The 26,068-nt window shown below is 48.2% G+C and overlaps 1 protein-coding gene across 1 annotated transcript in view; it reads right to left on the bottom strand.

Moving 5' to 3' along the window:
• The window catches only part of MED16 (mediator complex subunit 16), an 820,510-nt gene that overhangs the window by 84,998 nt on the left and 709,444 nt on the right, over nucleotides 1–26,068 (bottom strand). The gene's annotated exons all lie outside the window — the stretch shown is intronic.

Below are 26,068 nucleotides of genomic sequence, written 5' to 3'. Positions count from 1 at the left end.
TACACGTAGCAGAGCAGCCAAGAGCAAACTGTCAGGAGGGAGGCGCGGTGTCAGATTAAAGGTACAGAATGCAAATGCAATATATCATTATTAACTTATCTTCCTCTTACTGTGCAGGAGAAAATGGCAATGCAGGTTGCAGGTAAACAATAATGTAAAATAGAGTTCTTTAAATATATTTTTTACGTGACCCTAACAATAGAGCAGAGAAGTTAATTGTCAACCGGGCCCTAGGGGCTCTGTTAAGATGGATTTACACAACCAACCCTTTACCCTGCCTTATACGCATGAGGCAGAAAACTAACTTAAGCAGTTCTTCCCTATCTGGTAAGTAGGCAATCTCAAGATTTCTCATGCACAAACTTTGGCAAAGTACTCTTTTCTAAGAGCACTATTGTATTAAAAAGGTAAGACTTTTAGGGTTACACTGTCAATCCCATCACACTTGAGCAGGGTTGTCCAACTCCAGGACCGGAATCCAGAAAGGTTTTCAGGATATGTCTCATTAATATTCATTAGACAAAATGTGCATTGATTTAGAATCATTGTTTGCAAATTCATCGGGGTACCCTGAAAATCCGACACGCTTCCATCCCTTAAGGCCTGAAGTTGGAGAACCCTGCATTGGAGGCTGCCCGGGAGGGTCATTTGCTAGAACTCTACTAATTACAGCCGGGTGAGAGTGTTATGGAGTATGCTTTGCACCCATACAGTCCCCATGGCAGTAGGGGGGCATGAAAACAGGTTAGTACACTTTCACCCTTTACTCTGATTTTCTGGGTGACCCCCCCCTAGAATTCTCAGTCGATGAGGACACTTACACTTGCAATAGTCCTGCAGAGGCAGGTCTAGAGGTCACAGGTGCAAAGCCGGACAATGGTGTTGGGTTTGGATTGAGTTACACAGGAGGTTCCAATCACTAATTCTGGGATGGCTCGAACAGACATGTGGCTAGATACCTCAGAACGGCAGAGTCGATGAATGTGAACAGACCTCCAGGACGCAGCAGAAGTAGGGCAGCAGGGTACAAAAATCACATTCGGGTATAAACAGGCAGAAAGAGTGGCTGTGTTCCGGCGTTCCCTCCAGAAAGGCCCCTCCAGGAGTGCAACATCAACACATGATTTTAGACCACAAGCTAACGACCTAAAGAGTCGCAAGATTCAGGTTGGAATGGTGACCAATGCAGCAGAGATGCTTTTGCAGAGTATGGGATGCCCACAAGATGTTGCTCAGACACCTCGGACGTCTTACAATCATAGACTTCAGGTGCAGGGGTCTGGACTGATTGGTCCAAGGATCGAAGCACCAGCGAGGGTCTCCTGTGTTCGTAGCAAGTGCAGAAGGGCTTCACCAAGAGATGACTTTGGCAATGCTGGTTGTCTGCAGTGTTCCTGGTCTTCAGTGCGGGCTTTGTTTTTTGGGGTCTTCACTCCAAGTGGACAAAGAGGAATGGCTGTAGGACTCCCTCCTCTTGTCCAAATTTCGTGCTGATCCAGCCCACCAATGGCAAGGGCCAACACTATTCAAACATGTAAGGCATGTCCAGTCGTGGACAGCCTCTAACCCAAGATCTGACACACAAGAAAAGTCGGTAGAATACAGTTCACTGCAACCAGCCTGTCCAGTGCAAATTCCAAAAGGTAAAAAGATGTTACTGTTAGAATGGATTTCTAATCTCTGCCCTGGTGAACAGATGTTTAGGAGCCTACCCTTGTTAGATGAACAGGGGGGGAACACTTCTGGGAGGATAGCCACACCAATTTACGGTAGCTTGGAGGCCGCTCCAATGAGCACACACAGTGAAACACCAAGAATGACTATTAGACAGTATTATATGAAAATATACTATTTATTATAGTCCCAATAACAATACAAAGGAATCATGAAATGCAATAGTAAAATACCACACATGCGACGCAGTAATATATATACATATATATATATATATATATATATACACACACACTCATGTGAGTTAATTTCTCCAACAATACATGAAAAGGAAAAGGGTGAATACATTTAGTAGCACCAACAGTCTTCAGAGATGGCAACCTTAACTTTATAAGTCGAGCCCTAAGATAAATGTAGCCTTGTGCAAAATGTTCAATGCACGCGTAAAAGCACACAGTCGTGTATAACATTCACAAAGTACTTCTTAGAGGGCAGGAAAAAGTTAGGGGAAGAATTCTGAAGGGGTGAAAGGATTGAAAACGTCAGGTGAGGATCGGCTATGATGAACAAAGCTGTTCCCGACTTTCGGAGGGCCTTAGGGCCGGGAGGATAGCTCAGGGGCAACTTGTTTATCTTCGAAGCAAGACAATGCATAGCAAACCAGGTATGAATCCCACTCTCACGCTAAGAAACTGGTATTAAGCCCGTTATAAAAGAACAATTATTATTATTTTTATAATAGTACCCAAGCCAACAGAAAGGTCAAAAAGAACATTCAATGTGTAAATGCGTTTGGATGAAGAAAGAGGCTCCTGGTAAGTGACTTCACTATTCATCGCCCTTAGCTCGGTTTTGGGCCAGACTTGGCAGGACTGGAGGTGGTCATCACAGGTATAATTTCACACCGTCATTTCCATTTCCAGATGCACAGGTGCTTCTATAAGGGAGGGGATCCCCTCCACAAGTCCTACTTTTCCTTATGTGTTTCAGCCCACCCTAACCCCCTTGGTGCCCATTTATCCCTATACCCCACCTCCTTTTATGTTTCCACAAAAATGTGGTGCTTTTTTCGCTGTTTTTGTTTCGTGATAAATTACCTCTCTGTAATTGTTTTCGCTGTAATCACTGAATACCAGAAACACCAATTCAGCAGGCCTCTGAGCACTGCAAGGAACGTGGGAAAACTGCCTTCAGCTACAGCTACTGCCACTGTTGCTGGGGAGCGTAACTCTTGTGGTATGATGCAGCCTTCTATCTTATGGCCCAAAGGTGCTGGGATGAAGGAAATCGACAGAAGGGTGCATGTTGTATAACCTTGATTCCCCAAATTCTTGGGTTGAAACTCAAAACGGCAACACTTCCTGCACATCAACCAAGGATTCAGCTGGACAGCCTACTGAAAGGCCCAAGGACTCTTCCGAACAGGCTTACTTGCAGGGTTACCAGGAGACGTCGAGAGTGACTGGTCCCACCACAAGGGTTCCTTAACAGGTCTTCTGAGATCGGACACAAAGCAGGGCTCGACCGAGACAATATCGTGATTCGGGTGCCAGTCCTCTTCAAGTGCGTCTCAGGATCTTCCTTTGTTCTGCTTGGCTCCTCAGGCTACTTGACTCTTGCTTCAAATTGTTTCTGATCTGTTGCTAATGTGCTGGAATAAATGTGGGACCCGTCTTCTTAGCAAAAGTCAGGTGAGTGCTCGCACCCAGCCCACCAATGGCAAGATCTGCTCCAGGCATGCACAAATGCAGTGGTGCAGTCAGGGACCACTGGGGTTCTCATGCTCTCATGCACACCAGACACCCTGGCACCAGTAATATGGATTGGGACCAGACATACCAAGACCACTTCCTGGCTACCTACACACTTGACCTGCAAGGAAACCCGAACTAGTGGCACGGCCATTCTAGACAATAGCCACAGTCATGAGCCAAACACGGTAAACAAAGAAGGGCTCAGTAAAGAGTTACCAAAAGACAAGAACATGCTACTGCTGCCACAAGTCTTTTCCAAGGTACATTGTACAATCACCAAATGTTCTTTAGAAGGTGTCTAGGCCATAAAACACAATGACCCGATTGCACAGGTCTGTAAGGTACTTTGTGCATTGATAATAAGTTAACAACAAGCAACAAAGTCGAAAGACTAAGAAAAACAAAGTTTCTCACTACAGACAGCCTGATGGACGTGTTAACAATGAGCTAAAGCCCAGTGGAGTGTGCTGCAGGGTAAAAAGTCACGTTATGATACAGAAACAAATGCAAAATGTTTAGGTGTCCATGGATTATGGAGGAAAAGTTTCTTCCAGAGACATCTATTCTAACCATTACACAAAGTAAAGGACTAAGGGACACAAACGTCCCTTTCAGCATTTTAGTGTAAAGTGATGTGTGCTACATTAAAAACAAAATACAGGACTTACAAAAGGAGACACATCCCTCTGCACTGGTATACAGAAGGGCTGTGCCACAAAATAAATGAGTTTAGCAAGGTAAGTGAATCAAAAATGCTCTACTTATCTAAGGTTAGGGTTAAAGACATCACAAAATAGCTGGGGTTCTATTGATACCACTGGAAGGAAAGTTGCAAAAAGGAAAATACATCTTTCCTAATGAGCACCAATATTGACCAGTTCAGGGTTAGAAATATCTCAAAGCAAATTTTATCTAAATCAAAGAAAGGTTTTCCATACTGTTCAATACGAACGGTAAAATGATAGAAGGCCTACCCTTGATCGCAATTACGAAAGATCAACTGCAAGATGTCACAACTATGCAGGCCCTTTCAGAAATCAAAGTTCACAAGCAGCAAGGACAGTCTCCAGTTTGGAGTTCACAGTTCCAGTGATGAAAACAATGATTTCCACGTATTTAGGTCGACTTTGGAGCTGCAGTAGATGCTGAGTAAGAGTTGAAGTTACTTGATACTCAAGCAATTACAAGTTACTCACCATAGTGACTAACATACTCTCAGTTCATAGTCCCCTTTCCTCCATACTGTATGGGCGTCCCTTCCAAGGGACGGGAGACGGAACCTTTTTCACCAGAAAAAACCTTCTTCCCCTTTCAATTAAGAGGCGCGCTAGGGTGCGGCCTAGGGAGCATGCGCTGCCTGACTCCACCCTCCGGTGTCACACCTCAGTCCCCATTGATGCGTCGACAATATATTTAACATTGCCTAATGACACCAGTATTATTAGGGGGGAGGTTGGTAGGACGTATGGAGGAAAGGGGACTATGGACTAAGAGTATGTTAGTCACTACGGTGAGTAACTTATAATTACTCTTACGTCCAATCGCTATCCTCCATACTGTATGGGCGATTACAAATGATTGTAGCCCCTGGGTGGAGAGGAGACCCTCCTTAAGCAAATAGGTTCCTGAGAACCGCCTGTCCCAAAGCCGCAACAGATCTAGAGCCGGCATCCAAGGGACATGCCGCTGGAATGCGATGGACGTTGCCTTGGCCCTGACTGCGTGGGCATGCATGTTGGCCGGGTGCGGCTTGTGCTGGCCCTCATACGCTTCTTTGATGGCAGAGACCATCCATGCGGGATATGGAAGCCTTAGAGGCCTGATAGCCTGGTCTTGAGCCTCCGAAAGTGACAAACAGGGCGTCCGATTTGCGGAAGCCCTTGGTCCTGTCCAAGTAGAATTTCAGGGCATGCCGGATATCCAGGCAGTGCAGCACTCTCTGTGCTTCGTCCTTGGGATCGGGGAAAAAACATAGGAAGCACTATTTCCTCGTTCAAGTGGAAAGCAGACGGAACCTTGGGCAGAAATGCCGGGTGTATTCGCAGGACTACCTTGTCCTTGTGAAAGGCGGTATATGGCTCCGTGGAGACAGGCGCCAGGATTTTGCTGACGAGCCGAGGTAAGGTCGACCCTAGGCGTCGTTCTTGACGAAGAACTTTCTATGAAGTCCCATGTCTCCAGCATTAAATCTAGCTGCAGTCTTATAAATAAAAGAATAGGCTAAATTCGACCATTCATCTCGGAAGAAAACTGTGCCCTTCTGTCCACTGCACTGATCAATTCTAGATTGGATTATTGCAACAGCCTCCTAGCGGGCACCACAGCCTCCAATATCCAAACATTACAAGTGGCTCAGAACAATGCTGTTCGTAATATCTTCAATCAGTCCCGTCGTACACACATTTCCATCTTTAGGAAAAAACTTCATTGGCTTCCCGTTAAACATCGGATAACGCACAAGATATTGACCACAACCCACAAATGCCTCAGCCTCTGTAGCCCCACTTATTTGTCAGCCCGCATTAGCATTAAATCTAACGCAAGGAACCTTTGTTCATCCTCTGCTACTATTCTCAAGCATCCAAAATACAGGACAGCCAAATTTGGAGGTACCACTCTTGACGCTCAAGGTCCCCTTCTATGGAACAAACTCCCAGCCCAGATGTGGCAGATTCAGGACTACACTGCATTCAAACGTGCTGTAAAAACCCACTACTTCAATCTGGAATAACTCTTTGACACCTCTTTCTTCTTTGCCATATGTGTTTGTTTGTTTGTTCAGTTTTATGTGCGCCCTGAGGCCTACGAGCATGTTGGCGCATTACAAGAATTAAAATAAATAAATAAATAAATGGTGACCAGCCTGATGTCCACAGACGCCATTGGCTCGAACGGTTTGTGCGTCATGTGCACCCAAGACTATGTTAAGGCCCCACACAGGGTGCGGTCCCTTGATGGGCGGATAGAGACTTTGCGAGACCCGTCAGATGTTTGACAATAGGGTTGGAGGAGGAGAAAATGCCCTCCTCTGAGTTCCTGTAAGTCCCAATGGCTGCAAGGTATCCACCTGCACGCCCGAATGAGTGAGGTGCACCGAAAAGAAGAGCACGTCGTCCAAGGTGCACGCCAGGGGCTCGATTCCCTTGGAGTCTGCCCAGTGGCAGAATCTGGTCCATTTACTTTTGTACTGGGTCGTGGTAGCTTTGCTCCTGGCGCCTTATATGATCTCCAGATTGGCCTGTGATAGGCTAAGGTGCCAAAGCATTACCTGCTCAGGTACCACGCTGTGAGGGCTAGTTTCCCTGGTGCAGGGTGGATGACTCTGCCCCCCTGCTTTTCCAGAAGATGTGCTGGGCCTGTCGGGAGGTGAAACGGGGGCACCTCCGAGAGACTGAGCAGCTCCGAAAACCATGGCCTAGCCGGCCACCATGGTGCTATTAGAATGATGAGCAGTTGGCGAGTCTCCTTGATTTTGCAAATTACCCTGTGGATCAGGGGAGTGGGCGGAAAGGCGTAGGCTTTCATGTCGGTCCACTGGAGGTGAAATGCGTCGCCCAGAGAGCCGGGGCCCTGACCTTGCCAGGGTGCAAACTGGGGACACTTCCTGTTGTGCCAGGTGGCAAAGAGATCCACCTGGGGGTGACCCCACCTGTTGAAGATCTCCTGAATAACGAGGTTGTTTGGCCGACACTCGTAATTGTCCGCTCCCAGCCTGCTGAGCCTGTCCACTTCCAGGTTGGATTCCCCCGGGAGGTGGACTGTCCTAAGGTAAATATTGTTTTCCAGTGCCCACTCTCACATGCTGATCGCCAGTCTGCACAGAGGAGGGGATCTGGTGCCTCCCTGCTTGTTGACTTAGTACATGCTGGTCGAGTTGTCCGTCTGGATGAGGACAACCTTGCCCCTGAGAAGTGGTAGGAATGCCCTGAGCGCCCGCCAGATGGCGTTCAGCTCTAGGCAATTGATGTGGCATTCCTGCTCCTGTCGAGTCCAGGTGCTGTGGACCGGTAGATCGTCCAGGGTGGCTCCCCAGCCCTCGAGCGAGAAATCCGTGGTGATGGTGGTCTGCAGAGTGAGCATCTGCATGTTTTAGTCTCTGGACCACCAAGTCAGGTTTAGGAGGAGAGATTGAGGAACGATGATCATCTCGGATTGAGAGCCTGGTTCCTGGTTCCATGAGACCGCAAAGTGGAGCTGAATCTTCCTCTACCTTAGTCTTGTGTGCGGAACGGCTAATAAGACCGCTGCCAGAAGACCAAGGAGATGTTGGTAACACAATGCCGAGGTCACTTCTTTGCTATGGATGTGGGCGGTGGCCCTCTTTATGGCTGAGATTTTGTCCTCCGACGCAAATACCTTCTTGGAGCACGTGTCCCGGATGAGGCCCAAGAATGTCAGAGTCTGTGTAGGCTGCAGCTGTGACTGCTTGAGATTGAGCGTGCAGTGTGCTCATTAGGGCATGGGAAGAGTGGTGGACCGCTTCAGGAGATGTAACCCTGACAAGCCAGTCGTCGAGGTAAGGGTAGATGTGGAGGCCCTGTGCTCTGAGGAGGGCCGCAACGGCATTCATGAGTCTGGTAAAGAACCTGGGGACTGAGTTGAGGCCAAAAGGAAGGACCTTGTATTAAAAATGGTAGCCCATGATCCTGAACCTAAGGAAAGATCGATGGGGCTGCCAAATCGGGACGTGTAGGTACGCATCCTTCAGATCCAGGGAGCACATCCGGTCTCCCTTGTCCAATGTCTCTGCTATAAAAGCTGGCGTAACCATCTTGAATTTTTGCAGTGGTAAGGAGAGGTTGAGGGTGGAAAGGTCCAGCACAACTCTCAGGCCCGCCTGGTTCTTCTTCTGAATGGCAGAAATCCTGGAGTAAAAGCCAAAGACTCGCTGGGAGGCTGGGACTTCCTCCACTGCCTGGCTCTCTACGAGCGACCGGATCTCTGCTAAAAGAGTTGCTGTCCCAACCTGTGGGAGTGGAGGGGTAGAGGGAGGGGAGGCTGGGATAGGAAGGCGATACCCCATTTAAACTACGGATAGGATCCAGGGGTCCGTGAAATTCTGGCACCAGAAATGTGCATGTAGAGCGAGCCTGCCCCCCACCGGAGACACGTGAACCCGAAGGGGTGTGTCAGGCTTTCTTTCCCTATGAGGCTGTCGCTGAGGAGGGGGACTGGAAAAAGCCCTTACTCCCCCACCCCCCTTTTTGTTGCTTGTGCCGGCTCTGAGACGATGAGCAGTCCGGCTGCCTGGATTTGCGTTCCTGGAAGCCGCGGAACCCTCCATATGTACGACCCTCTCTGAGACCTGCTGAGATTGGGTGTACGATTTGAGCTCTTTCTGATGGATAAAGACTTAGCTGTTTGTGAGCTGTTTTTCTTTTTGTCCAGCTCTTCGTCCGTAGAGTAGTGGAAGAGGTCCCCGCCCTTGAACCGTAGATCTAGTATGCGTTCCTGGACATCCGGGTTAAACTTTGTTGCCCGGAGCCAGGCTGTTCTTCTCATGGCCATGGCAATACGAGGACGAGGAGGAGGATCCGGACACGCCATCCTCAGCCAGGGCCTTCCACGAACATCTTGCTGGGCTGGCGGAGTACCTGGGCCTACCCTAACCCGAGGTCGAGCAGCCGGCAGAGGGGGTTCTGGCTGAAGTCCTCACGCGACTCCTCTCTGCCAAATCGGGGATTCCTATGCAGACCGATGTAGTCTCACTGGCCAAGAAGGGCTGGCTCAAACCCCACTCGGCCCAGCCGGTCAATCGACGCCTGGACTCCAAGAACAGGCAGGTAGAGGGGGGATACACTCTTGCTTTCGGCCCATCCTCAGCCACACTCTTCGTGGAAGGCCCTGGCTGAGGATGGCGTGTCCGGATCCTCCTCCTCGTCCGTATCCTGCAGATCAGGAGGATCTTGTGGAGGAGGAGGAGTAAATGGTGCCAGAGGCTGGGGTACAGGGACCGTGGCCAGAGGCTGAGGAGGCGGCAGAGGCTGGTACGGAGCCCCCTGCAGAGTCGGCTGGGGAGCCGGAGGAGGTTGCTGCGCCGGGGCCTAGGCAGAGGCATCTGTGATGCCACTAGCATTGGAGGAAGTACTTCCCTAATGGTGTCTTTGATGATAACCCCCATCTGAGGTGACTTCATGAGGCCGAGGAACTTCTCGAAGAGCACCTCCTCGCTGGACCAAGAGGTGGCAGGGGGTGCCGACAAGGTAGCGGGGAGCTGCTGGAGCCGCTGCGTACCCTGTCCATATGGACGCAAAGAAAATCTGCCCTGCGCAAAAGAGGCCAGTCCCACCTTAAAACTTGTTCTTTGCCGAATTCCTGGAATGGCGTTGGACGGGTGCCTCCGTCTGGCGCAGCAGCCATTTTGTCGAGCATGCCTACCACGTGCCTGCGACGTGTTGCTCGGCCCGCTGGGCCCGGCCTCCTCCAGGACTCTTGCGTGTGGATCACAAGGCATACACTGCTCCTCAAGCCTAGGCCCGGTATGTGTGGCACCCTCGACCCGGGGGTCGGTAGAGCTGCGTTTAGGTGCCCCCTCAGACGTATTGCCGGTATTAGGGCGTAGCCCCTCGGGCATGGTGCCGGTAAAAGGGTGGAGACCCGGTAAAAGAACCTTCCGGTCCCTCAACACTGCGACCAGGAGGATCCAAGGACCCGAAGGCCGATAGCTCAAGCAGCCTTGGTGCACGTGCTGGTAGAAGGAACTGACTGCTCCCCCCCTCGTGGGAGAGTCCCCGGGACGGAGTCTCCCTTGCGGGGTGCGATGGAGAATATCGGCCCTACCTTGGGTCTGGTTCGATGTTTCACGAAGTTCTTGAGATCCTCTGGAGGCGACCTCTGGAAGAGCTCCCTCCACCTGGCTAGTCTGTTCTTCAGAGCCAAACATGAATGCCAACCGTGGTCCGGGCAAGGCGTGGGGGTCTGAAGTTGGGAAGAGCCTGTTGCAGGATGGACACCTGCTGGACCCTGTAAAAGTCGACATGCGCCGGGGAGGAGCGTGACGCCTGAGGACTGAGTACCCGAATGATAAAAAAGACAAAAAAGACAAAGAGAAGAATTATCCGCGCGTGGAATTACATGGCCGAAGCCAAACCCAGTAGCGCTGCTGAATTCGGCCCGTCCCCGGCGACGCAGAAAAAGGGACTGAGGTGTGGCGCCGGAGGGCGGAGTCAGGGCAGTGCATTCTACCTGGCATGCACCCCCGTGCGTGCCTCTAAATTTAAAGCGGAGAAGGTTTTTTCTGGTGAAAAAGGTTCCGTCTCCCGTCCCTTGGAAGGGACGCCCATACAGTATGGAAGAAAGGGGACGGGACGTAAGAGTATGGCGCACATGTATGGTAGCTGACGTTGCAGGTATGGTTACCAGTAGCGGAAGGCACTGGACCAGCAACACAGGTTAACCAAGCCCTGGGTTCATTGGAGTCTCCACAGTTTTTCATGAAAAATCTCTGCTTTGTAGATAAACACAATGGGGCTCTAGCTTAATCCGTTACCAGCCTCAGGTTGTCCACAGCTCACACTTCTTTATGTCAGGGTCACACACGGTCAAGCATCAAAGTCTCTTCTAGGAGCAGGGGGATCCTGGAAGGTGTAAGCCAGATTTGCCTTCCTGGCCTGAGGGATGGTGCACAAGTTCTCTTTTGTCTTGAAAATGTTAGTTCCTACAGATCCCAGCAATGCTTCGCTGGCAAAGCATGATCTTGAACAGATGCAGTAATAGAGCTTCCCCATGGTTCTCTTAGGGTTTCCGTATTGAGTTGTCCATTCGTATTTTAAGGTTTAGGTGCAGATTGATCTATCTTGGAAGCATGCTGGAAGCAGAGTATGAACACTGCTTCCAATCATAATCATGAATCCTTTGGATCTTTTGGCAGTCACCAAATCATTAGGGGCCCACTTTCAAATTTTCGTTGGATTCTTCCCAGGGAAACACAGGATGGGAATTAACCTTTGAGCCCCAGGCATACATTCATACAGGCCAGATACTGTTACTCTTGCTCTGGGGCAAGCCATGGCCTGCGCAATTTATTCTCACATTTGTATTCTTTCTCACAACGGAAACTAAGTTTGATTGTGAAACTCAGACAGGCCTCCACACACAAGAATGCCCCCTTGGGGTTCTCTTTCTGGGAGCAGGCTACTGTTTCCCAAGGTGAGAATGTCGCAAATGCCTTGTAAAACAATATTGCTGCGACCAGAAATACCTCTGGGTAAGGTTACCCACTCAAGAGGAAACAGGGTACCTTTTACAAAGGTACTCTAATGAGGGCCTAGGATGATCTACTTGGTAGCGGAAGGCATGGTCAACCTTAAGTTATTTCTGATTCTCTCAGCGGTAGCTTGCAGAGCAGTGAATGCTTCACTCTCAGATGGGTAGAGTGGTGATACCAAATACAGTTCACACTCACATAAGCACACAACAAAGGTACACAAGACAACAATTCAAACATGTAATAAACATGAATTTGTTGTGTGAGGAATCTGATGGTGTCCTCACTTCTTTCCCCAATATAATCTACTCCCTGGGGGCAAGGGTAAGGCCATCGATCCTGGCCCTGTGGGTGGATATGCAAGGGGGGGGGGGGATTACCTGGGTGTAGGAGCCTTGGGAGTTAGGGATGAGGCACACTTGGGTGAAACGCAGTATCCCACATTTCCATTTTCGAGTGAACCTAATGTGCCAAAGATGTCTGAAGGTTACTGCCAATCCTGTCCCTATTTTTCACCTAAATCCTCTTCCAGCCAACAACAGTCAGATGCTGGGACGAGGAAGAGACATCAGAGTTATACCTCCTATCTTTACTGACTCCTACACACACAAACATCACTTCGGTACTGGGACGTGGAAGGAAGAAGCATCAAACACTGAAGAAAGAATGTTAGTTTACATGAAGCGGTCCAGACTTTTTGAACCTTCAATTGATGCCGGGAACATTAAAATGAGGAAACAATGCAAGACAGAGACTTCGTTTCTCTATGGGAAACATGGCAGGACACGGGACGAGAGGCGGAGACCCGGAGGAGCAGGAACCAGAGAGATGCCAGGTTGAGACTCGTGGGTGAGCCAGAAGAAGCAGTACAGACATTGCGGAATGGTGCAGAGACACCGGGAGCGCAGAGAAGCTCCTTGGGCATTCACAGCTGCCGGACCGCGAGGACAGTGCTTAACAGTGCTCTATGGAATGCAGCAGGTTGAAGCAGAGTCCTTTAAAGGGGCCTGAGGCCGTGGAAGGTGGCATGAAGCAGCGAGAACCAAAGGAGGTTCTCCAGCGCCACACCGAAGCCGACAGACGCGCAACTGGAGGCCGTTGAGTCTACCCAAAGGCAATGTGACCCCAGGGCGTGTCAATTGTTTGAAAGAAAGCTAAGAAGCATTGAGCAGATGAAAAGTCTGAGAACTGGGGACCGTTAAAAGGCAAACGAGCATTGCCAAGAGACAAGTTTGTGATGAACATTGCTAAGAGGTGAATAAGTATTACCAGGAGTCAAGTTTGGGATGAACATTGTCAAGAGGTGAACACGCCTTGCCAAGATTTTAGCAAGCCTTGCCAGATATCAATAAGTGTTATTGAAAGTGTGAGAAACCCGAAAGTGTCTCATCCGCTAGTCCCCAGAGATCTGTCCTCCAGGTGGCCAGGACACGGCCATCACTATTGGATCCAGTCCCTGGGGGTGGACCAGTGGGGAGTGATCACCTGGGCGAGGGGTCTTCGGGGAGTGGAAGTGGGACACTGAGGGTTGGGACACAGTATGCCCTTCCTTGTAATGCCTGTTACCCATCCTACCCTGTAGGATATTTAAAAGCTCTACCTCCCTCTACCCCTTTTCCCATTTTCCCACACAAACAGTTTCTTACACTGTAACAGACCACGGACTAACACCAGAGCCGTTTACCTGATATGTCCCAATAGATGGGTCAGGCAATTGACAATAATCATGCACACCTGATGCCCCTTACCTTCCCCAAAGGGATAAAAGACAGAGCATGAAAGCACACTTCGAGCAAGGCCAAACGCACAAGTAGACAGCTACACCAAACCGGCAGTTCAAACGGAGGAGAAAGGCGGCGAGACCTGGAAGGATGACGAAGGTGGAATTACCCTTGCCCTTTTTCGAATCAGACCTGCAAAGTCTCAGAACGAGAAAGTATAAGATCGGGAGTTTCAGCTGGCGTGCGGAGCAGCAAATGTTGAAGGTACATAGGGGCATCCCGCATTGACATCGCAGGTGGGGAGGCAAGCTGGCTACTGTGGTACTATCCTTGACTCCAGAGATCAGAGAAGTCAATGGGTTCAGCACAGCCGTTGAGTCGGAGGAAGCTGATAGCAAACCGAACTGTGTTGAGCCCAAGGTTGCAAGTAGCAACATTGTGAATGCAAGCAATTCGTAGGAGAAAGAACTTGTGTGTGTTTGAACTTTAAAGAAAGCCCAGTTGAGGTCCAGGTGCAGAGGGGTCCGGTGCCATGTGTTAGGCAGAAACCTGTGCAGTTCCCTTAGAGAACACTGCAAAAGATTTAAGACTACAAGTGTTGGCAGTAAACCCACTTGGTAGCAGTCTGCACCACCCAGATTTACCTGGTAGCTGTGGCTGAGCAGTCAGACTTCCCTCAAGAAGAGTTAGGCAGTATGCAAAGTATACACAATAGGCACTCAGGCACAATAATACAAGCAAACACTGACCAGAGCTTTGGTATTTATTTAAAAACATACTGTTTGAAACACTCCAGCACTCTTATTGTAAAAGATTCTAAACACAGTTACTATTGTAATATATACAACCCCTTTTTCCTTATCATATAAGTCACAGTAAAACACCACTTATTTTCATACAGAGGTGAGCATTTAACTAGATGGCACTCCAATAAGTTTGTGAGAAAGGGAGGGAAAAAGACAGAATATGGAAAGGTACACCACTCTAAGATTCAGGAATACTGTTAGCAAGGCAGAAGAGCAAAAGTCACTGGTGAGCCAAAGTCCAAAGGCTGGGCCCACTCTTAGAGAGAGCAGAGCACAAATGCGCCCAAGATCACACAATTACACTAGGCTTTGAAAGTCTTGCAGAGGGTTCAAAAAGAGTTTAGAGAGGCTTAGGAAAGTTTATCCAGGGTGTCCCAGGCTAACCCAGGTTCGAAAGCCGGGGGCTAAATCTACTCTGTACAGTCGGTGGCAAGGGAAGCCTGGCGGGACACGGTACCTTAAGTGGGAAGGATCCTCCAGCGGTGGCAGTTGTTCCTGGCAGTGGGTGCAAGTCACGTCATCGTCCAGGGGAAGAGAAGATCTCGACTTGGAGGAAAGATGAAGGTCGTTGCACTACCAGGGAAGAAACCAGCCGCGGAGTATTCCGGTTAAAGGTGGTACCTTTGTTCGCGGTCGTGGTAAAACGTGGTATCCCGGTTGCCGGGGTGCTTGGCACAGGCAAGGCGGCCACGAGGTACGTCGGGAAGGCGAAAAGACGGTGAAACTGGTTATCCCCACCAGTCAAAGGAAGAAGACTCTCCGGCGGGAGATCTCCTCTGTCGTTGGGAAAAGTGGTGAGACGGTCCAGCAGGGCTCCACCGGTGGTGGTGTCGTGGCAGGTTGGCTCAGCTTCTCCCTCGTCGGATTCTTAGGTCCTGTGGCGACTTCTGAAGTTCCAGTCCCCAAAGCCCTGCTTTTATGCAGAAAACCCCCATTCACTCAGCCTAGCTGTCACTCAAACATGCTAAGTGGTGAGCCGGCCGGCTCACCACTTGGGCCAATCAGGACGGAGTGCGACATGAGTTGCCTAGGCAACTCAGTCCAGGGTGCCTAAATTCCCCTCCACCGCTCCTAAGTACCCCAGACAGAGTGGCACCACTTTGGAGGGCTTCTGTGGAGAAGCCCGCCAAAAAATGGAACAAAGGGCTCGACTTGGGTTGGAGTCACAGAAGAGAACACAAACGCCATTTTAGAATCAAGTTTTGGCGAAAAATACCAACCGGAGAATTAATATTAATTAAATAAACCGGCGGTATGTTCGAGGCTACCGTAAATAATTAAATAAATAATTAAATAAAGGTAGTAACAATGGGAAATCCCATTGGAAAATATTCGCGGTTGAATATAAAAAGTAGTATCCACTGCCGCCAGCCAAAACTCGATCAGGGGGGACGGAGACGTGCCCCCTCGACTAACAGACCCCGGGGCAATTGAATTGCCCAAGCCAGTACGTCCACAATATGATGGTTTGTACTGGTTCTGTTCAGAATTTAAGACTAGTAAAGTCAATGGTGACTTTACATGCCCTGGGAGACAGTAGTCAGTCCCAGGGTATGGAGTCTATACTGGGGGGTCACTATTACACCCCTGTGTCACTGCACTGAGGGTGCTGTGTAACACACATCACAAAAACACATTAAGCCCTATGGAGTAAAAGACCCCATAGCCCATTAAACACATCTAGATTCAAAGAAACACACTCAAATCATGCCCACGAGTGAGGGTAAAAGAGTCTCACTCTTGGCAGGAGAAAAAAAGAAACCCCAAAAATCCAGCAAAGCTGCTGGGGGCTCACTAGGTTAGGAAATTCAGCCTAAACAGAGAATTCTCCCTAACACCAGGTGAGTGTTCATTCGAAAGACTTTGACCAGGAACTGCTTTTGAAACTGAAAGAACCAGAATGCCCTAGGAAAGGGTGGCATAAGGCGTCAGAGTGTTCCTACAAGTGTCATGTCAAATCCCTTGTACAATTGAAAGTCTCTGACCCGTTGCCAAAGGAAAGCTAGGGGTAGGGTACCCCGCTTTCCAATAAAATTGTGAACTGTGGAATAAGGCAAGTGTGAACCCGACAGAGAGACGCCGAAAGAAAGCTAGGAGGAGGGAACCAACGCTTTCTGATAATACTGGGCAAACGTGAACCCGACAGAGGGATGCCTGCGAGTTGTGGTCAACAGTAATACACCCGTTTGTTTGTCATTTTGAATCAGCGGGCCTTCTAAGGCAAGAGACTTTTGCAGGAAAGAAACTTAGCCTCTGAAGGTTTCGATATTGTTGAACTGGAACTGTGAATCTTGTGCTGTCGAGGCCAAGGAGTGTGCTGTGCTAGGGAGTCGCACCTTGTCCCGTGCTTAAAACGTGGGTAAGGGAGAACCAGCCATAACATCCTGACTTATTATTTTGTGAACACTCTTTCTTTTCTGGTGAACATTATCCCACACTATTTTTGTAATTTAGCAGTAAGGACTGGGAATAGGTATTTTCAGTATAGGCCCTTTTTATTTGACAAGATGCCACTATGGCTGCCTTATTATTATTTGAGGGTCTTAGCTTGCTCCCATCTTAGATTTAGGTTTAGATTTGTCGTTTATCACACCCATTATAAAAGTTGTATACACGAGTAAAGTACAAAAAAACCTGGAAAAAGGGCACCAGATGTTTTGGTCAAAGTGATTTATAGGTTTCCTAGCAGGAGAGTGTACTGGAAAGCTAAAGATGGCGTGTGCAAAATAACTGTAAATGGAACTAAGTTTTCTAGCAGGAGAGTGCACTGGGAAACCTACATGGATGTTTCAAGCAAAGCCACTAAACCAGTGAATGGTGGCAAAATAAAGCATCAAGAGTAGAACTGTGGCTTGAAGCAAACTCAAGTAAGGTGTGTCGGTTGCATGACCTGTAATGGGTGGACCGTGTGGTCCAACAACTGCGCCTAGAACGAGTACACCCACCTAAGGAAAGTCGCTTTGTGATTGAACCAAGAAAAAGGTACATGAACTGAAATAGAGGAACTGAACTTTGATGAGTGGTAACTGAACCTGAAGAGCTGGGAAGTGTCCCACGTAGGTGAGTTATTTTGGAACATTTCAAGACTTGAAGGTTTGGGGAAAGGAACCCGTCTTCGATAAAATGAACTATTTGAACCTAGTGGAAGGGAAACACCTTCTCCATCCAAGAGCTGGAAGAAGCTCTGAACTTTTTGAACAATTTGCATTTGATGCCGACATCCCTACACATTGTATATATTTAGATGTGAGGGCAAGTATAGGTTTTGGACACAGACATTTTACTTTGGACTTCCTGACACAGACTATCATTAGTTTCATTTCCGTAGGGAAATCCTACCTTGGTATATGGCCAGTTAGGTCTTTTTCCAAACCCTTCTTAATTAATAAAGGTTTGCAATCAAAACGCTATTCAGTTGTCTGTGTCTACTTCCTGATGCCTTCCACAGTTGGTAAGTAAAACATTCAGATACTTAAGAATGTTACTTAGGGAGTTCCCAGTTATAGTCTAAAACTGTCAAAAGTTACTAACTTTGGAGAGAAGGCGAACTGGGCAGATGTCACCCCACTAGAGAGAGCGAGACCAAGAGTTGAAAAAGAGGCCCTGTAAACAAGTTTGCACAGGTGGACCAGAGCTCCATCACAGATAAGGTTCAGAATGGAAAAGACTGCAGGTGAAGCCCCTAGGCATTGACAAACTGAACCAGTAACAGATTAGGAGTCAGAAGACCCAAACGTACAATTAACACTGTTCGAATGCGCTGAAGAAGTAAAGGGGATAATAGTGCGCAAGTAAGTTCTGGTAGTAGATTTTCCACTGTCCCAGGTAAGTTGCTGTGCTGGTTCCAGACAGCAGGGTCTGTAACTAGAGCATGTATCAATGGCAAGATGGAGGTAGGTGATGTCAGAGGACCCAACTAACCAACTAACTACAGACCTATCACTACCGTACCCTTCCTACTCAAAATACTTGACAGGGCAGCATACCTGCAGATTCAGAACTACTTGGAAACTAATAACCTTCTTGGCTCAAGACAATCTGGCTTCAGACCCAAGCACGGGACTGAAACAGCTCTTCTTGACCTCAAAATGCAAATTGAGGACCTTAAAGACAACAGCAAACTGGCCCTTTTACTACTACTGGACTTATCCGCTGCCTTCGATTTGGTCAACCACCAAATACTATGTCGGCACCTGAAGTCTGCTGCCCACTTCTCCGACAATGCATCCAACTGGATCAGGTCATTCCTCGACAATAGACACATGAGAGTTTTCTCACCTACCTCATCGGCCGATCCTACACCAGTCCATTGTGGAGTCCCTCAAGGGTCCTGTGTCTCCCCAACTCTCTACAATGTCTTCACCAAACCACTATTTGATGTGCTTGACTATCTGGGCGTCACCTACACAAATTATGCTGATGACACCCAGATACTCATACCTATCACTGGTGACTACATTGTTGACTCCAAAGCCCTTAACAACATCTACCTTGTCATCCAAGCCTGGATGGCCCAGCACGAGCTGTGTCTCAACGATGATAAGACTGAGCTTCTCATCTTAGGTACGCAACAGAGACTTAACAAACTGAGTCCCCTGTTCGGTTCCTTTAATATTGACGGTAATCTAATTAAAGTATCTAAAGATTCCAAAACTCTGGGTATCTACCTTGACTCCTCCCTGACTCTCACTAGACAAACCAATGCAGTGGCCGCTGCGTCTGCTTACACCTGCAAATTGATCTCAGCCTGTCGCCCATTCCTCACTGCGCAGAACTCCATCACCCTGGCCAGGACCTTGGTTATGTCCAAATTGGACTACTGCAATGCATTGTACCAAGGCACTAACCATGGTAATCTCAACAAACTTCAGACTACCCAAAATAATGCCATCAGAGCGGCCCTCAATATCCCCCGATCTGCCCACATCTCAGAAACTAGGAAGAACCTCAATTGGCTTTCAGTCGCCCAAAGGATCTCTCTGAAAGCACTGGCCCTCACATACAAATGTGTAAACCATCAGGCCCCCACATATCTAGCCTCACGATTCACTCAGCACATACCATCGCAAGTACTTAGATCTGCACAATCACAAAGTCTTGCAATCCCTAGATTCAAGCTCCAAACAGCCGGGGGCGCCAGCTTCCCAGTCCTGGCAGCCAAGCTTTGGAACACTGTACCACTATCTATTAGAACTCTACCATCATTTAACCTATTCAAATACAAAGCCAAGCTTTGGTTAGCTACTTCTCACTAACAACCGTTCTTCTATTCTTGACGGGCCACCTTGCACCCTGTTTTGCTATGCTCCTTCACTACTGCTCTGCTTGTTGCCTTGATTTGTAACGTCAATTGTATATTTTGTCTACAATCTGTTGTGACCACTGTGATTATATGTCATACCTGGAACGTTCTACTAAGATATGCGCCTGGTTGCCCTCGGTCCTGGTCTGCGCTATACAAATACAAATACAACTTCAAACCATCCCTCTGCAAAGCAGACATTTGCCCTCCCAAAATCATCAAGGAATGCGCCAATAACCTAGTACCCCTGATTACTGCCTTCATTAATGCATCTTTGCAAACAGGAATTGTCCCAAACAATCTCAAGGAAGCCTGGGTGCGGCCACTCCTAAAAAAGGCCACACTTGACCCAGCGCAACCCAACAACTACAGACCAATAACAACCGTTCCTCTTAAAAATCCTGGACAAAGCAGCTCACATCCAGATCCAATCATACATAGAGGCTAACTCCATACTAGGCAAAAGACAATCGGGCTTCCATGTCGGGCATGGAACAGAATCTGCCTTATTAGATCTAAAAAATCAAATCTCACAGATCATGGAGAAAGGCAAACCTGCCTTGCTCCCCCTACTCGATCTATCAGCTGCTTTTGACCTGACAGATCACCAAACACTCACCACCCACCTCACCCATGCAGCCCATTTCATTAATCAAACAGCATCCTGGATCACTTCCTTCCTTGAAGGAAGAGCCATGAAGGTCTACTCCGACACAGCTAACGCAGATCCTACCACTATATACTGCGGTGTCCCCGAAGGATCTTGTACAGTCCCCAACCTCTATAACCTCTTCACAAAACCCCTCTTCAACCTACTTGACTCCATGGGTGTTGCATATACAACCTATGCAGACGACACTCAAGTACTTATACCCCTATCTGGACTCTATCACCAAGACGCCATGGCCCTTCACAACATCTATGCCACTATCCAAGGTTGGATGGCCTCTGTCTTAACAGGGAGAAGACTGAAATTCTCATCCTGGGCCAGACAAACACATTATCGAAACTAAGCCCCCAATACAACAACTTCAACATAGACAACTCAACCATCTCCGTATCATCCTCTGTCAAGACTCTAGGTTTTCACATTGATGCAAATCTTTCGATGAACAAACAAGTCAGCGCCATAACCTTTGCATCAGCGTTCAGCACCAAACTCATCAATGCCATTAAACCCTACTTATCCACCCCCAACCGCTTGGCCATAGCTAGAGCAACTATAGGAGCCAAACTCGATTATTGGAACGCCCTCCTAGCTGGCACCTCCGCCAAAAACATTCAGACTGCAAACCACACAAAACAATGCCCTCAGAGCCGCCATGAGCATCCCTAAAAGAGACCATATATCCCACGCCAGAGGTGAAGCCCGGTGGCTCCAGGTCAACTCTGAAAATCCTCACCATCACTCACAGATGCATCAACAAAACAGCTCCAGCATACCTATCTGAAGCAATATCAAGGACCACATCCAGTCGCCCCACCAGAGCTCAGTACACCAACCATCTACACATACCACGCATAAAGAGAGCCACAGCGGGAGGTCTAGGCTTCTCCTATATTGCACCGAAACTCTGAAACTCACTCACTGCCACCCTTGGAGCTGAAACTTCCATCTCTGTCTTCCGCAACAACCTCAAGGCCACTCTCCTCAAATAGCAAGTGGAGGACTGCCTCCCCCACTTCTGCCATGTATATTGTAATATAACACAAATGTAATATAACTATATTGCAACCTGTATATATAATGCTAATGACCATGTAACTAAGTAACTAAGCTGTGTATTGTAACAAGTGCCACGATGTCCTCGGCCTGTTGTGCGCTATATAAATATGAATAAAACAAACAAAAACAAACCATCAATCTGTGAATACAGACACAGCAGCATCAGTAGGTTAGTACAATGGTGACCCTTCAGACAGATGATGCTCATGTCAGCACCGTGCACTACAGGACAGGACAATAGAGTTCCCTCGGAGTACGGACAGCAGCACAGTCTCGCTAGATGAGTAAAGATTGAGAACGCACTTAAGGACATCAGAAATAATGTCACCAGCTACAAAAACAGTGCTCCCAATTCTAATAACACATTCAAGATCTTGCGGGGGTTACACAACAGCAGTTGAGAAGGAGGCTCTGCTGGGAGGATAGCTCAGGGTCAATGCACTCTCTTTGGAAGCAAGGTGATGCGGAACACCACAAGTTTGAACCCCGGGTCCACGCTTAGAAACCTCTGGGTAGTAAGCGATGTTATAAATAACCAATTATAAGTATTTACAAGTATACTCGCTGGATTAAGGGAAGATCGTGCCACGGATGTTTCCTTTGGTCTGAGAAGGTTGCTTGTTGCCTTTTGGTGGTCTTCTTTGTGTCCAAACTGCTTGCAAGATCCTATGTGCAGAATTTCTACCTACCCTCACAGGATGCCATTGTCACATTCATCATGTGCGTTACCGGACAAAACATTGGGACTTGGGGAAAATTGTATTTCTCAGGCTGTGGTGCCTCCGAAAAAGTTAATCTGGACTTCTTTGGACTTCTGTTACTTCTAAGAACAGGATATGCAACATCACTGACTGTATTTGTAAACATAGTCTGAAAAGTTACTTACCTTTATGTTTTGTAATTATTTCCTATTTTATGGAAGGCATGTTATCAAACAATGAAGGCAGACACATGTGATCACAGTTCAAGGGTGTTTATTGAACTTCAATAGGTTGGTTGAACACCTATCTAACTTTAAATCTAAAGATGAGAGCAATTTAAGAGCATCAAATAATAAATAACGCAGTCCTAGTGGAGTCTCTGTCAAAGAAAAATGGCCCATACTAAAAAACCTATTGCCAATCCTTACCACTAAGAACAAATAGTATGAAAAAATGATGTATGCAAAAGAAAAGCATTCAAGAAATAATATGTCAGGATAGTTGAGCAGTTAGCTTCCCTTGCCCACGTTTTCAACACGGGGCATGGTGGCACACACACTGGCTTCTCTAACATGAGGATGCAGTTCAGAACATAGATATCCGGGCCTTCTGCACCAAAGTCTCTTTCCCAATAAAAGTCTTTCCTTTCTCATTAGGTTTTTCAAATTCACAAGTTCTCGGGTTTACTGTTCATCACAGGTCTCCCTCAGTGGGCTCGGACCCCCTCAAACACAAGTTCACATCTCCCTCGGCTGGGCTCGGTCCTTGTAATTTCACTTTCCTTGCTTTGCACTCTTTATCAAAAATCGAAGACTTTCGAGTGTGCAATGGATTTTTCTTAAACCGTTGCAGGACCACTTTGATTGACTTTATTCATAAGTTTCACCTTTAAACTTTACTTTCGCTTCTGCCACTTCTTGCTGGAAACCTCAAACAGAGACCTTCAATTGAGCACACCTGCGGTGCCGGACCACTCTGTTACTTTGATTCGTACCTTCTCCAAATCATAATAAAGTTCAAACATCCATCAGCAATTCATCTTTACTCGCGTCTTTCATCACACACGTTAATATTCTTCGCTTTTAATACAGTGTTGCCGCTTGCATCCTTGACTTCAACACATACCGGTCTTGGATCGGTCTCCCCAACTCACCAGCTGTGTAGATTTCTCTGGCACTGTTTTGATCCAGGAGCCAAGGACGGCACTACAGCGGCTGCTGCTCCTCCCCGACTCGGCCAGTCATGCAGGAGGGCCCGTGTATCTCCGACACACAATGCAGGATTCTTCAGCTTGGTTTCCTGGCCTTATGCCTTTTTATCTGCAGGCTTCTGGAAAGTAACGGTTTCTCACAGACAAGGTCAAGGGTATCTCCCTCTTCGTTCTCCCTTCTCGGTTTGCCGCATTTCTCCACTCGTTCAGCTGCTGCCTATAAAACGCTGCTTGCGTATTCGTGTATTTTACCTCGCTCAGAGGGTACTCTCATGCTCCACCTTTTATCTGTGTAGGGAAGCTTAAAGGAAGTTAGGTGTGAGCTGTCAAAAGTAATTGCTTGACTTTGTCTGACCATAACAGTGGGATATGTCAGGTGCATTGCTCGGGTATGAGGCTGTTTTCTCCCAGAGAGGGCTGTCTGTGTGAAAGTTTTCATGTAGGGAAGAGAGGGGTTATGTTCCCACGTATCCTGTTAGGATGGGGTAAAGGTTTTGCAGGGAGGGGGACACCATGTCTCGCCATCACGTGTCCCACTCCCCAAAGTACCTACACACAGGTGATCCTCCCGCACTGGTCCACCTCCAGGGTCTGGATGCAAAGGCGATGGCCGTGCACTGGCCACCTGAGAGAGAGAGAGATACCCGGGACTCATCATTTTTTACAGATATAATGTGCAAACCTTCCTTTATTGTGATAATTAAAAGTAGCTACTACACCTTTTAACCAGCTCATATCTTCTGGAGGTTTGCCTCAATTACTCTGATCACACTACCACTTGAAAAAAAGAATATCACAAAGTAAATACAATGTGACCTAAGTGGGTTGAAACAAGTGGGCCCGAGAAATAGAGCCTAAGAAAGACTTCCCTAACAGGCACAGAGCTCCTTGCTTTACTGATGAAATACAATTCAGGGAGCAGGTTGTTGTTACCTGTAACTATTGTTCTCCAGCATGGGTCTGGCATGGATTTAAACGCACATAAATATTCACCGTCGTCAGGCAGGGAATCCTCTGTAAAAGAAAAAAACATTTTCACTGTCACTTACAAACTCTATTTCTCCTCTAAACCAATTACTGTACTCTGGGTCATACTGCCCCCAGCAAATGACTGCCCTCTCCTTAAGCCCTTCCTCTGGAAGCCATCTTCAGATTTGGTAAGCACGTAAAGTGGCAGTATGACCACGAAGAGCCGCACATGGGTAGGAGGGAGGGGTCGCATGCGAATCCATGCCAGACCCATGCTGGAGAACAATAGTTATAGGTAAGTAACTTGTTCCTTCTCCAGTATGGGGTCTGGCATGGATTCACATGCTCATGAATAAAGAATACAAAGCAGTACCACATTACACAACCACGGGAGGTGGCAAGGCTCAACAGAAGCAATTACTCTTACCTCCGGAACAGGCTCACCTCAAGAGAACAGGTTACGTAGCACTGCTTGGCCGACTCTGGACTCCTCCCTGGAATCCCTGTCGACGCAGTAGAATCTTGTGAAGGTTTGTGTGGACCTCCACGTAGCAGCCCTGCAGATGTCCAGCAGGGACACACCTCACAGGAACGCCATTGTTGCAGCGATTGCTCTGGTGTAGTGGGCTCTCGGACGGCCGGCAGCTGTCGGTTCGCCAACCGATGACAGTGTCTGATGCAGCCGGAGAGCCACCTTGTGAGGGAAGCCTTGGACAGTTCACAAACAGTTGAGATGTCTTCTGAAAAAGCTTTGTGCGTGCCACGTAGAGCTTCAGAGTACGGCAACGTCCAGCGAGTGCAAGGCACTTTCAGCCGGTGATGAAGGTTTCCGGAAAAACACAGGTAACGCCAATGTCTCGTTGAGGTGGAATTCCAACAGAGCCTGCGGCATGAAGGAGGGGTGCGTCTACATCCTCGACTCATGAAAAGCCACATATGGTTGTTTGCAGGATAGGACCTGGATCTCACCCGCCCTCCTGCCAGAGGTGATGGCCACAAGGAAAGACATTTTCCACAAGAGGAACTTGAGAGCGGCCTGATGCATAAGCTCAAAGGGGGCTCCCATGAGCCTCGTCAGCACCACGTTCAGCTCCCATGCCGGGGCAGGGGCCTTCACCAGCGGGAAAGATCGAAACGGTCCTTTGATGAACTCCTTGATGAGACGGTGGGACCACATAGAAGATCTACTTGGAGACCTGGTGCAGTGGGAGATAGCCGCCAGATACAACTTAATAGAGGCGTGCGCCAGCCCTGCCTTAGCCAAGGACAACAGGTATGGAAGAATCTGGGGGGCCGTGACCCTCAAAGGGGTGATCGTCTTATCAGCACCATGTAACGAAACACTTTGACTTGTGACCGTAGCAAGGGTTGATGAAACTCTGGCCTCGGCAAGGACCTCCTTGCAGTCTGCCGGCAACTCATATCCACTAAACTCTAGGGCTGCAGGAGCCAAACCCACAGGTTCAGCGATACTGGGTCGTGATGCAGGATTGCACCTCCTTCTCTGGTTAGCAGATACGTGACCACTGGCAGCTTGACCGAAGGCAACGCTGACAGGCCGAGAAGGTCCGGGTACCAAATCTGCCTCGGACACGTCGGGGGGACGAGCATCATCCTGCATCGGCATGGTTTGAGTTGACTGATGACTCGTAGCGGAGGGAATGCGTACAGAAACAGGCCGTCCCACAGGAAGAACAATGCAAATGAAGTTTGCCAGCAGGGTCCCCATGCTCCTCAGCTGGTGGACCCTGCTGGCAAACTTCTGGCATTTGGAGTTTGCCTCCGTCGCAAACAGATTGTTCTCGGCCTGCCCCACTTGATGAACATGCAGTCCACCTGGTCCTGCCGAAGTTCTCACTCGTGGCAGGAGAGCAACTCCCTGTTGAGGGAGTCGGCGATGGTGTTCTTGACTCCTGCCAGATGAAAGAGGATGAGGAACCTCTCTTGTTCGACAGCCTAGTGCCACAAGTTATGCACTTTTCTGGAAAGCACCGGGGAT

This window comes from Ambystoma mexicanum, chromosome 1p (assembly GCF_040938575.1).
Source record: "Ambystoma mexicanum isolate Mex_15411 chromosome 1p, UKY_AmexF1_1, whole genome shotgun sequence".
Lineage (NCBI taxonomy): Eukaryota > Metazoa > Chordata > Amphibia > Caudata > Ambystomatidae > Ambystoma > Ambystoma mexicanum.
This window is presented reverse-complemented; position numbering and strand designations above follow the sequence as displayed.